A 12,731-nucleotide genomic window follows, 5' to 3' on the forward strand; every position below is an offset into this window, starting at 1 on the left:
GCTTTGACATTTTCTCATGTTACTTCTTCCCAGCTACTTGTGCTACCACACCATAGTTAATGCACTGCCTTCCACAGCTCTTTTTTTCACTGCACTTTATGTTCTGCACTGCTGTCACTTCCTTATAAAGAGTCAGATTGTGCAGAGAGCAGAAAAAAATTTTATTTTATTACTGAGCCCAAAAGCCAATTATCAGAAGATAATATAGTCATGCAGTCAGGGCAGAAACATCATTTCCTTTCTCTCCATGGGACCGAACAGGTCTTAAGAATTTTACATTTCATTGATTTGTTTAAAGCTTAAAAATGAATCATCAGGCACAGAACCTCTCTGCAGCACCAGAAGTCTCCTGCTGCAGTCAGTGGTGCAGGGCTGGTCCAGGACACAGCTGGGGTTTCCAAGAGAATTGAAAGCCCTTGACTCAGTGCAAGACCCAGGGCTTTACCCCAAGGATTTATTTTATTGTGCTTGCTTAAGTTCCTGTGCAAGAGGTCTTCAGCCTCTCCATGATAAGATATGTCCAGATTTGGCTTTGACACATATTAAAAAAAATGTTAGAATTTCATTATTTTTGTCTCACAGCTAAAAATTAACTCCCATATTGGGCTTAAGGGGCACCAAATCAGCCAAATTAGGGCTCTTCCAAAAAGAGTTCTGATGATGCAACCATTTAAATAACAAGATGGTGTTCAATCTCAATTTGTAAAAATACCTCATCAGTTACATAAACACAAATCCATTCTTTTACACAGAAATATCTGAAAGCTGTTGCAAAACAAGACCTCTCAACTCAGTTATAAAAGATCAAATTTAAATAAAACAAACAAAACATAGTTTATGACTCTCTTTAAGCATATCTCCAAAACATACAAATGCATTTTATTTTTTGAAGCTGCCCTCTGCATGACAACTTAGAAACAGTTTTCACCTTTTCCAAATAGTTTGGCAAGAAATATAGGCATTCTTTTATTACCTTTTTTAAAATATATTTTCCTCCTCTATTGAGACTAAAATGTTTGTAGCATTGATGAGCCTTATGACAATTGTAAATCATGTAGAAATCTATCTATTCATGAAATGAATCCAACACTACTGTAGAACAAAAACATGCCTTTGTTTCAAAAGTGGAAACAATATTTCACCAGGCCTGGAAAGGGAGAACTTAACAACCACTTTGGCTCTGTTTATTGCAGCAATCATTTCTATTCTAGACTGAACACTGGAAGAATAGTTTAGTGGCAAATTGGTTACTTTTCCAGTATGTAAACCACATTACCAGATGAAGTAGAAAGAACACCCTTTATTAAGGGATTCTGGATGTTTTCAAAACTAGATTCAGCACGGCATTAAAAAGCAGAATGAACCAACACTCAGTTGTGTAACATTACATTCTCATTTACACTACTCAGATTGTCTTAAATGGGTTTTTACTGTCATGAATTCAGAAATCAATTTCTAACACCATTTATAAACTTAGTGTTGTTATATAAGCGTACACAATAATGGCACACATGTCTGCAAAACACTGAAAGAAGAAACAGCCATCACCTTACCAGACCTCTTTTCCCCTGGATTTGTGCTACAAGTGCTCTCTTGATGCTGCAGAAATAAAAGAGAGGGAATAAATTCAGAAGGAAAAACAACCATTGTATTCTTATCCACTAAATTTCCATTATAACAATCCATTAGTGATGCTATCTGAGAAGTATTGGCAGACCTGACCTTAACCTTTTAATTCTGAGGCAATATCTCCACAGAGCAATTGAATGTAAATGACATCTATACACACAAAAGTGCATACACAAAAAACTGAGAAGTCTTCTCTTTGTTTCCATGACTGTTTACAAATTTTTTACTCTTTATGAGAACAAAAATTGTTCTCCCCAACTGTATTAATTCAATGCCATAAGTTGAAATCACACTAAACATTCAGATGACATCTGACTTGAGCACTTCCCTGGGATTTACATTCTTGGTTAGAATTTGTAAAATACATCATGTGCACATTTAAGCATGCAGCAAAAGGTGAACAAAGTACAAATTAATACTTCTGAGTACTATTAGATATATTTTAGCTCTGTAAAAACACAGCAAAAACGCACAAATGTAGGCCAGAGGCAAAAATACAGTTAATTTAAAATCCCAAAAAACCCAGCAGGGCAGGAGGGCTTGTTTTCTATTTTGCTGTTTCCATCAGCTGTCTGATCATTCTGCTGACAATCACCCTTCCCATCACTTTGAGTACTCAGAGGAGGTCATCTCCCCTCCTCTGAGGTGCTGAATCCTTGAATTCTGCTTCAGCAAACTCCAGCTGATTGTCTACATGGCATCAGCCACTTTTTATACTGCCACACACACCTTCAGTTTTCTAATCATAGAACTTGTCTGAATGACAGGACATCAGAAACAGGAAAAGTAACATTCCAAAACATAGACTTCATCATTAAATGAGAACAAAGAGGAGAAAGATTGCACTCAGACTTAGGAACAAATTTTATGGGATCAGACAATCTCTTTCCACTGCCAGTCCATAATTTTTACATGACTCACACTGTTTCATGTGTGCCCTCAGGGACCCACAGCTGGCCATAAGATCTACTCCCTGACTCCCCTCAGTCCTGACCAGCTGTGAATCACATCTCTGCTCACTGTGAGCTCTTAAATCTGCCAGCATTATCCACTTTACCCCACAGCCCATTCTGCAGCCACAGATTGTTAATCTCTTGATATCGAGACAGAAAACATGCTGTCATTTGCTGTGTCCAGCTTTCAGATTTGAATTCTTTTACTGCTTGCAAAAGCTGCCTGCCCTATGCTGTTGATTGCAGTAATTGATTCGAATATCTCATTTAAATACACAAGTCTGGTCCAATTGGCTGATTTGTAGCATCCTTGAGCAACCTGGTCCAGTGGGAGGTGCCCTGCCCATTGCACAGGGGTTGGAACTAAAGGAGCTTTAAGGTCCCTTCCAACACAAACTCCTCTACAATTCCATGATTTTGAGCTCTGGAAGGCACCTGTGCCTTTCTTTACTGGTGCTTTTTCCTTGGAACATGGACAGAGTCACTCTTACATCAATAAAGGCCTCAGTTCTCAAGCTTTACATTCAACAAAATATGGCACTGCCAGGAAGAGGGGTCTTAGTTGGGTACAGCAGTCCTGACCCAGTCTTGGCTTGTGTCCTCCCACAAAATGAGAATATTGTTACCTGGAACAAGCATCCTCCTAAGAAAATAACTGCAGACTGAAGACAACCAAACCCAATACCACTCTGAATTAGAGGTGATAACAGTTTGCATCTACAGTGTGTAAATAAAAATGCAAGGGTAAGTTCTACAAGGTATTGCTTTACAGCTTAGAGCAGGGGAGGCAGAAGAGAAACAGATGTTAGAATTCTACTGATAATTGGGAAAGATCTTTGGGCTCCCCTTACATCCTTAACCAACTGCAATATAAATTCCTTAGCTACTCTCCTAGCAGAGTTCTGAGTGTGTTTTCCTACACAAATAAAAACTGAGGGCTACAATCCCCCTGCTGTTCTTCAGCTGTCAACTCTCCCTTTCTGTACATTTTGGCTCTAAAAATATTTAAACAATAGCCTGATTCTCAACAGGGCTTTGCTTGGCTAATTGAGCACAATAATGTACATGAGCAGCTTTTTTGTTCACAGCATTCCCAGGTGAACTGGGTCAGCTCTAATTACCAGCTCAACCATTTCCATAAGTACAGAATTAAAAAGGTATCTGGGCAAGCCTGATCTGCTTTTCCTGTTATTCCTGCAGACATGGGCAGGAGAGGTTTTGAACATCTATGTGGAAATATTTACATCTGATCAAGGAATCCAGACTTCACAGCCAGCACAGGGAATCAGGCAGTGCTGCAGCCTGAGTGGATCCCCCTTTCCAGTGTGCACCTTCAGCTGAGATGGTTTGCATGGCAGGAACCCCTTCCTCTGCTGCCTGGGAACTGAGGGCTGCCCACAGGCAGCTTTTAGGGCACATCCTTGCCATCCTCAGTCACACAAAACCTGCCCCACCACAGCCTCAGGCTGGGTTTCACAAAGCTCAGTGACAGCTCTACACAGGACATTTTCTTCAACTAAAAAATGACAAAGTTGTTTCAGACATGAATTTTTCAGTTATTAGTTAAATAACATAGCACTTTATTTTATTTAACTAAAAACTGTTAACTGTTTTGGATTGCTTGGCTTAGGAGAAGTTTCCCTCAGAGACTGGTGGATATGAGCTGAGCCAATCTCACTCTTTCCTTAGCACCACCACCCTGGTGCTCCTAAATAGCAAAGGCCAATCCCAGAGAACTTGTGATTCATGTCTTTATAAAGCTCTAGGCCTGAGGCTGTACTTGAGTGGAACTGGAAGAGAATGGTGAGACAAGAACAGAAACCCAGCAAGCTTGTGGCAAAAAATGTACCAGCAAAGAGGGACTATTCTTTCTAAAAGCCCAAACAAAACAAAGGTTCTTGTGACTCCTGGTAGCAAAGAGAGATAGTAAAAAAAAATTAAAAATGTATTCTTACTTTCTCCTGACAGATTTTCTTCATACTGACATGAGTGATACATGAGTTTCCAAATATCAAGGGCTGCTTTATACCTTCTTCCTTTCACCCTGGTTAACTAAGAGAAACAAACCCACTCGAATGAACCCCCTTTTTTCTTCATTTTAGCTTCTCAAAGCAAACTATCATTTCTTCATGAAGACAAAAAGAAGGTATAATGAAAGACAAAAAACACACACAGCAATGGATTGAGGCATAGAAAAGGCATTTGCCCTGCAACAAATATTCCATGTACATGTTTGATTGTGGTTACAATTTGCCATTGTAACATAGTACTGCACACTCCTGTACAATTTAACAACACATGAGTGATTAAAGATGTCTTTAAAATGAAATATATGCATTTAACAGAGTGAAATGCCCTAACAAGATAGTCTGTTTTGTCATTTCCTATCAGCCTACTCTGTGCAGTACCATAGATGATTATATGTTTTGAATCCACAGAAGCTACACCAAAACTGCATTTCTCCAACTTTTAATAAGCAGCTGGAAGTAGCACAAGAGCCACAGTGCAGGTCCCCACGAGCTCCTGTGCACTTCCCACAGGCCTGCAGTGCTTGGGGGTGCTGCTGTATTATAAAATAAAACGTTCTGCTCCAAGCAAGAACGTTCCAAGTCATTAAATGCCAGATCTTCCATGCACAAATAAAAGGTTTCTGAATTCTCCTCCTTAGGATAATGGCATTGATATCCCTTCATGACTGTTTAGAGTAAGAGATGCTAAAGAGTAAAATCCCACAGCAATGCTGTGCTTTATTCCACAGTGCCTGTGGGTGCAGGAGGCTGGGTACGTGCTGAGGGACCTCATTGGCTCCTGTTTGTTCTGCTGCCTTTTGGATCAGACTTTGTGAGCCCATATTCCACAAACTTTTGCAGGCTCAGATCAGACTGGATCTCTTTTCAATCCTCACACCAGCCAGGATAGGGACATCAAATCTGACTGCAATGAGGGACTCAACCAGAGAAACCTGTGGAGGTCTCTTTATTCCCTGGCAAAGCAAGCTTTTTTCTCTTAGATCCTTTTCATGGTTCCCTTTGTGTGACCATGATAGTTAAAACTAATAAAAAGCCCCAGCCTTATCAATTGAGTTGTAAATGTTGCCTACACAGGCATGTCCCCAAGCCTCTGTCTGAGCTCATCAGTTCTGAGGTTAATGATGAATCCCAGAAAAACTGGGATTCCTGTTCTCCTTCAGGAATTCTTACAGACGGACTTTCATTCCTAAGTAAATTCATAAAAGTTTTCAGGGATTTGTGTTTGCTTTCTGCTGCTTCCATCAGACACTGATCATCATTAGTGCTAAATCAATAGGTATCACATTTCTAGGCCAATTACCATCTAAAACAAATGAAATGAAATTTGTATACATTCCCCACAAGATCCTTGCTCCCTTCTCTCAGCTTACTGATTCCATTAGCTGTGCCTGCTCAGCTTTCAAACTTTTATCTAAATCACTCTGTCCATTATTAAACTGAGATACTAATTCAATATTCCCTGCACCTTTCACAGGATTTTTTATTTGCACATAATTTAAATTATGACCATGACATTTTTCTCAGAATAATTAAGATGTTCCAAACCAGCATCCATCCTCACTATGATTTAGACAGCTCTAGTTAGCGATTCCTGGAAAAATATATGGGATTTTTGTTGCAGTCTGGAGATCTATTGCCCAAAGTGCCAGGAGACAAAAAAAAAAAAAAAAAACAAAAGAAAAAGAAGTGACACAAAATCAATGTCATCATTATGTGAGCCTACTTTTGACAAACAAATAAAAACACAGACTCAGTTGAGTCAGAGCTGCCATTGACTCTCCTACTCCTGAAAAAGATTATTTTCTTTCAACTTCCTCCCAGGATTTTTCCACAGCCACTGCCTGCAGTAGAATGTTATCTGCAGGAAAGTCTTTGAAGCTCAGCTCCTTGGGCAAGGCTTCTGCTATGGGAGGGAGATGAGCTCTAACTCACACCATCCTTCCTCCTCAGAAGTCTTCCTCTCCTCTCCAGGGGAGCTGGTGCAGCTCCTCACTCAGCACATTACCTTGGCCATGAATTTCCCTTCAGACTGAGGCAGTTTTCTTGCTAAAATCTCTGAGATTTCAGAATGTCCTTGCTCTGTGCTGGATGGAATCCAAAACCTTTGATGTTTCTTCAGCTAATTAAAAGACAGACAGCCTGCCCCAGAATAACTATCTTTGATAAAAATATAAATTGATCAAAAGAGATTTCTGTCTGGTAAAGAACAGACTATTTCACAGATAGATTTCTTAGATAAGAGACCTAAAATCATAGAAGAGAGCAGCTCTATTATCATCATTATTACAGAGAAGTAAGGAAGAATACTTATTTTGTGACTCTCTTTGTGACAGGATCACCAGACACCCAGTACCCCTTGGCCACCACCAGTTTTCGTCCTAATTCCTCCTCATCTTGAATTAACTGAGTTAGAAAGAGATTATATGGTCCAAGAGCAATAAAGAGTTGGAGGTCAGGATCCTTACTAACAGAGCTGAAAAAATATCATGAGTTTTTGTGCTGCTGGCCCAGCTACAGGTTGTCAGAACCAACCCATCTTCAGTGAGATCCCTCTTCTGAGGCACTTCACTGCCTTAAGGACACTCATGGAATCCTGCTTGTAGACAGATCATAAAACACAAAGTTAAACCCAGGCAAGCCTAGAGGGAAACTCCAAAGTTCAATAAAAATTCAGAGGAATAAGGCACAAGCCCTGAGTTAGTTGGGTAGCTGGCTCCATAGCATGTATGTGATGTGGCAGATTTGAGAAAAGCAAATGAAGCCTTGCTGCTACACACATCTACCAACCAGCCAGGAGAAATGGTGTGAATCATGCTTGGGAACTGCCAGATTAGTGTGCTAATAAAGCAAAATGCAGCAATGTCTGATTGCACTATCAGCTGTAAAACAGTTACAGACAAAACACCATGAACATATCTGGGGCAGTTCCCAACAAGGACAGAGGCAGAGAGCTCAATGCTCCTGTGTCTTACTAAGGAGAGGGAAACTGTTTAATTGGATCATTAATGAACAAAGGAATATTGAAAAGTATTTTTATTTAGATGCCAAACTGTGCAATTTCAGAAACAGCAATAGTGGATGAATCAAGTCAATGATGAGAAGAATGGCTTTTTAAAAGCCAAGCCAAATAAAATTTCAAGATGCCATTTCTCCATGAGCACATGCTCACTGCTGCTCAGAAAGACTGAAGGAGTTGGGAAGAGGAATGGCAGCATCTGATCACATCACAAAACCTTCTCCAAAAGCATCTGGTGGAAACTGAGTGCAGTAAAACTGTCTGAATCAGGCTCACTCTCCACTTTCCTGTGTCACTGACAGCTCATTATGGGCTGGGGCTTTCCCCTGGTCTCTGGGAAATGGGCAGCAAATTTGACAGCTGCAGGAGGGCTGCAGTGAAGATTTGGGATCTGGGAACCATTCTAATCCCTGCTGGGAGCAGAACTTGGTAAGGTGTTAGCTGGTTCAAGTGCATGGAGGAGAAAGAAGTTAAAGCAGCCTGAAAGTGCATTCAAGGACACCTCATTTTGCCAGACAGAGAAGGACATTGGCAGCCAATTTTCAAGCTTGCTTTAAAAAAAAATAAAATGTTCCTCCTGTTTTATCTGAGGAGACCAAGAAAAGCATCAGAGCTAAAAACTACAACTGTAGGAAAAAATCCAAATTTGTCTTTTCTGATTTAGGATGATATACTTTGATCATAAGTGGATCTCAAAATATTGTTTCTAATCCAGGTCTTTAATCCAGGCTGTTTGAAATGGAGGCAGTGGAACTTCACTTCTGAACTGACTACAGAAATATAAACCAAAGACATTTCAATATATCATTGTACAGAGCCTTATTACAGCAAAGTTTGCATCCATACCAATTTCTTTCTTTTTTCCTTTCTGTCTTCTCTTGCCTCCATCTTCCTCTACCACATGCATTTCTTTAAAACTCTTTTACTTCCAGGTTTTGTAGATATTTATCAGGAGCTTTGGGAGACAGGACATGTTAGTTTCTGTTCCTCCTCTTATGTTAAGGATAAAGGTACAGCTACAAATACACTGAGCCATGTTTGTATTGCATTCCATGCTTACATAATGTAATTGTTTTCTAACAGAGAATTTTCAATGAGCAGGTGAGAGATCTGGCCATAATTTTTGCTGTGACCCCTACCTAAATATCTCTCCCTGGGCTGGTTATTAGACAAAGAAAGATTTGTGAGGGTCTCATTAGTCATGTAATATTTACATTTGCCAATCTTCTTTTCATTCTCAATGCCAATAAAATTAAGTTAACCTTAATAGACAACAAATAGAAGGCTTACAAAGTCATCAAGGTATTTATTTTTTTTAACTTTTCATTTTATAAATTAACTAAATCATTTAACAATCTTTATTATCTAGTTCTCTGTAGCCAAATCACAGGTGATGCAAATTAATCTGTGCAGACTCTGTTTCAATTATTCCCAGGAGCATGTCCAGGTTGGACATTGTATGCCTGGCACTCTTAATGCCATTATCCCTGTCCTCAGACACCAGGCCAGCACCTTTCATTTTGTTTCTCCATTTTTGCCATGAGAGAAAAGTATTTTTCAACCTGTCCCGCTTCCAAATATATTTCAGCTATGAAAAACCTTTGATATTAAAGACAAAATAGCCTCTCTTAAAATTAGTAACTCAAATGGCTCACAAAGGAATTCTTCTATGAATGAAAACTACTTGCATAACACGTGCAAGATCTGTCCCTTAAACTTTATATAAGAGCCTGCCACAAGAAGGTGGAAAAATGAATAGCCAAGTCCCATTGATTTCTTCTTTTCTGATCCTGAACAGGACTTCCAGACATTGCCAGCAGGTGAGCTTTGCCTCACTCTAAAAAGTACTTTTATAAAAAGGACATACTGACAGTATTTTTCTTATCACTTCGTGATCTTTTTATTAAAGCATTCAACCATGCTGTTTCATTCTGAAGAACTTCAATTAATATGTCTAAGTCCCCAGGATTTTTCAAGTGAAACTTTTGGATTAGGAAAGTACCTTGGACAGAGCCTCCAAAAACTGTATTTCTCTTCAAACACATAAAGTACATTCATTATGTACTTCAAGAAGGTTTAGTTTCCATCAGAGGAAAAATATGCAAAAGGAAAAATATGTTTTAAAGGTCCATCAAAACTGATGCATTATCCTGATATTTGACAAGTATTGGCCAATTAAATCTTTTGGGATATTACATTTTCCTCTTTATTTTGCAACAATCACAGTGGTAAATAAAGGCATGGTAGGATTATCTTAAGTTTGGTTTGGATGTATTTATATAGTTTGAAATATAAAACAGCTTTACTTGTTACTATAGATTAACTCAGTGCATAACTTTGCCTATAGCTCAGTGTAACCATGGAAAATGGTGAATTCCCCAACTCCAGTAATACACATGGCTTATACTTTTAGGATTTGGAAGAATCAATCAGATTTGAGCAGCAGCAACAATGAACACCACAGCAGCTGTTTTCCAGTGAGTTAGAGAGATTTCTGTAGTGTTGTGAATAAAAGGATCTCATGATGGTTGAGGTCAGTGGTGCATCAGAGCCGAATCCAGGCTCCTCATTCTTTTACTGAAGAGAATGGAAGGTTCACTGTGGTTGACTTTGCATACAAACAGTGATTTTCGTGTCATATTCAATAAGCTAATGAACAACAAAGTTATTAATTGATTCCTTGGATTTTGTTGAAGAAGAAAACAAAATATAGGGCACCTGATTGGTCACATTTTGTGTTTTGCAAGGCACAGTCAAGGTCACTTGTAATTGTCTGCAATTTCCATGCAATAGGTTGAGCACATTGGGACTCTAAAGCATTTCCCAGATACCAGAATCCATTTTCTAATTTTTTTCCCAACTATAAATTAGAAAATAGTTTCATCAGATAACTAAAATAATTTTAGGAGGTCATACATCAAGTCACCTTAGGCAATTTAAGTCAACTGGATAAAATGACACTAAAACAAATTCTTCTAGATAAAGAAGCCAATGGAAATACCTTTTAGAATGTGAAAATAATCTATATCAAAACAATTAATTAATCTAATTAATTTAATTAATTAATTTAAATTAATCCAGTCAATGGATTGTTTCTATGTGAAAAAGAGCATCAGCTTAAAAGTTGAATACTCAAAATTCTCTTTCAACACACAGGCCAGTGTAAAAAGGAGTAAATAGAATTTCCAGCAGCATGAAAGAGCATCTTGCACTTGTCATTAGTTGTTTTTCTCTTTTATTACCTGTTTCTGCTTTTAAGATTGAGTCACAGTTGTCACTTGGCTCTCTTGATGAACAATCTATTAAGAATGTTTTTTATGTGCAATGTAATAAGCATCCCCTTAGTTTGACTCATGAGTTGTCAATGTGCATTTCATTTACACAATTGTAAGCTCACAGGATGTGTTCTCAAAAGAAAAATGGGAAGAAAAGGTAAAAAATAAAGTTCCAACTTTGTTTGAACGTTAGGATGACTTTGAATCAGCAACTGTGAGGTATCTTACCTATTATATTGTTTTCTATTGTTTTCTAATATCTAACATATTCTACATGTACTGAATCTTTGCTGTAAGGTTAGATGCCACACTGAACTCCTAAAGTGGCCTTAGCAGCATAACTATTTCAAACTGGTAAAACATGTCTGAATTAGAGGTTCTCTCCCCTAAGTGTGGTAGGGGTGGAGGAGCTGCACTTAAATGGGTCATATTAAAAATTCTTCTTTTTATCAGTTTCTACTGATTGGCTCCACAGCAACTGCCTCTGAACTAATTACAAAATTATAAATATTTATAGGATGACCCTAGGAACGAGATACTGCTGCCTCAGTGTTTAAGTGACTGCTGAACTTATTCCATCCCTGGGGGGAAGAGTCCTGCAATTTATCTGCATCACCTGCTTGATCCACTGCCCAGGAGTGCACAGAGGCCTTCCAGCAAAGCATTGCAAAGTTCACACACACACAAGAACAGTTGTGCTTTGTGCAAAAGGAGGAACTTCCTCTTTCCATCACACTAATATTGTAGCTACCAAGCCTGTGCAACATGAATCCTTACATTTTCACTTGTCGTGATCCATCTCCCTCCTAATTTGCACAGCAGACTCTGACACAGAGCCCTGACTCATTACCTTACAGGATAAATATTTCTCTTTGCACCCCCCTAACAAAAATGTGTCTGAAAAGGCATAATTTTAAAGTAATAGGAAACCTTCTGTAGAGTCAAATTAGATTCTGTATATTATTAGGCCTAGTGAAATAATAAGATAGTGCAGAATGATCAAATGATCATTTTGCCATGGAGGCTCTCTGAGCTGTTACAAAAAGCACCACAGACACTCAGGGTATGTGGCTCTTCATGGGGTGACAACACTTATATTTCATAATGCTCTTGTGTCCTCAAGACAGAGCTACCCTTGTTCAGCTCCATTTACCACTTCCAGACTGACACACAAAGGAAATTTTCTGATTCTCAAAACCTCAGTCACTTTATGCTTTAATATCTCCAGAAGAGCTTGGGGATTCTTTTATCCCTAACTTTTAAAAATACTTCACTTATAACTTTTGTCTGCACCAACAGAAAACCAGACATTTGTGAGCAGGATCAAGGCACAACAGGGAACCACTGTAACCCAACTCCAAGTCACACTTTTGCAGAGAAGTCTTAGAAGCTTAATGCTGAGAATTTCCATCCCTTTGTGAGCTTGAGTCACACCAGGAAAATTTAATGTAGCTTTTGACTGGAAAACTAGGCAGGTATTCACCTTACACACACCCCATACAAAGAGTTTGAACCCATACCACTAAGGCAGTAGGACCTTGGACTGCATGAATGCAGAATCAGACTCATATATGAATTTATTTGAGGTAGTAAGAAGACTGGCCTATGCCTATAAAATCTAGCTAAAAGAATATATACTCCAGGCTCTAAATTCATAGAACTCTTAACAGTTATTAAATATTAAGATAATCCAATTAATGTGACGGAGCTAGCCCCTAAAAAGAGAGAAAAAACAACCCTTTGTTGTCCCTTAGTCATGTGGAAAATTACCTATCAAACAGAAGTCTTGCTTTTACCTGAACATTTTCCCAAATGTAGACTGTTTCAA

At 38.7% G+C, this 12,731-nt stretch overlaps 1 long non-coding RNA gene across 1 annotated transcript in view; it reads right to left on the reverse strand.

The window, feature by feature from the left end:
• Nucleotides 1-1,546: 1,546 nt before the first annotated feature.
• LOC139597483 (uncharacterized) overlaps nt 1,547-12,731 on the reverse strand; it is a 70,533-nt gene continuing 59,348 nt past the window's right edge. The window contains exon 3 of the long non-coding RNA XR_011681617.1: nt 1,547-1,599. This is a non-coding gene — a long non-coding RNA (uncharacterized lncRNA). The remainder of the gene's footprint in view (nt 1,600-12,731) is intronic.

The sequence above is a fragment of the Agelaius tricolor genome, unplaced genomic scaffold (assembly GCF_023055355.1).
Source record: "Agelaius tricolor isolate 1412-34295 unplaced genomic scaffold, bAgeTri1.0.p SCAF_17, whole genome shotgun sequence".
NCBI lineage: Eukaryota > Metazoa > Chordata > Aves > Passeriformes > Icteridae > Agelaius > Agelaius tricolor.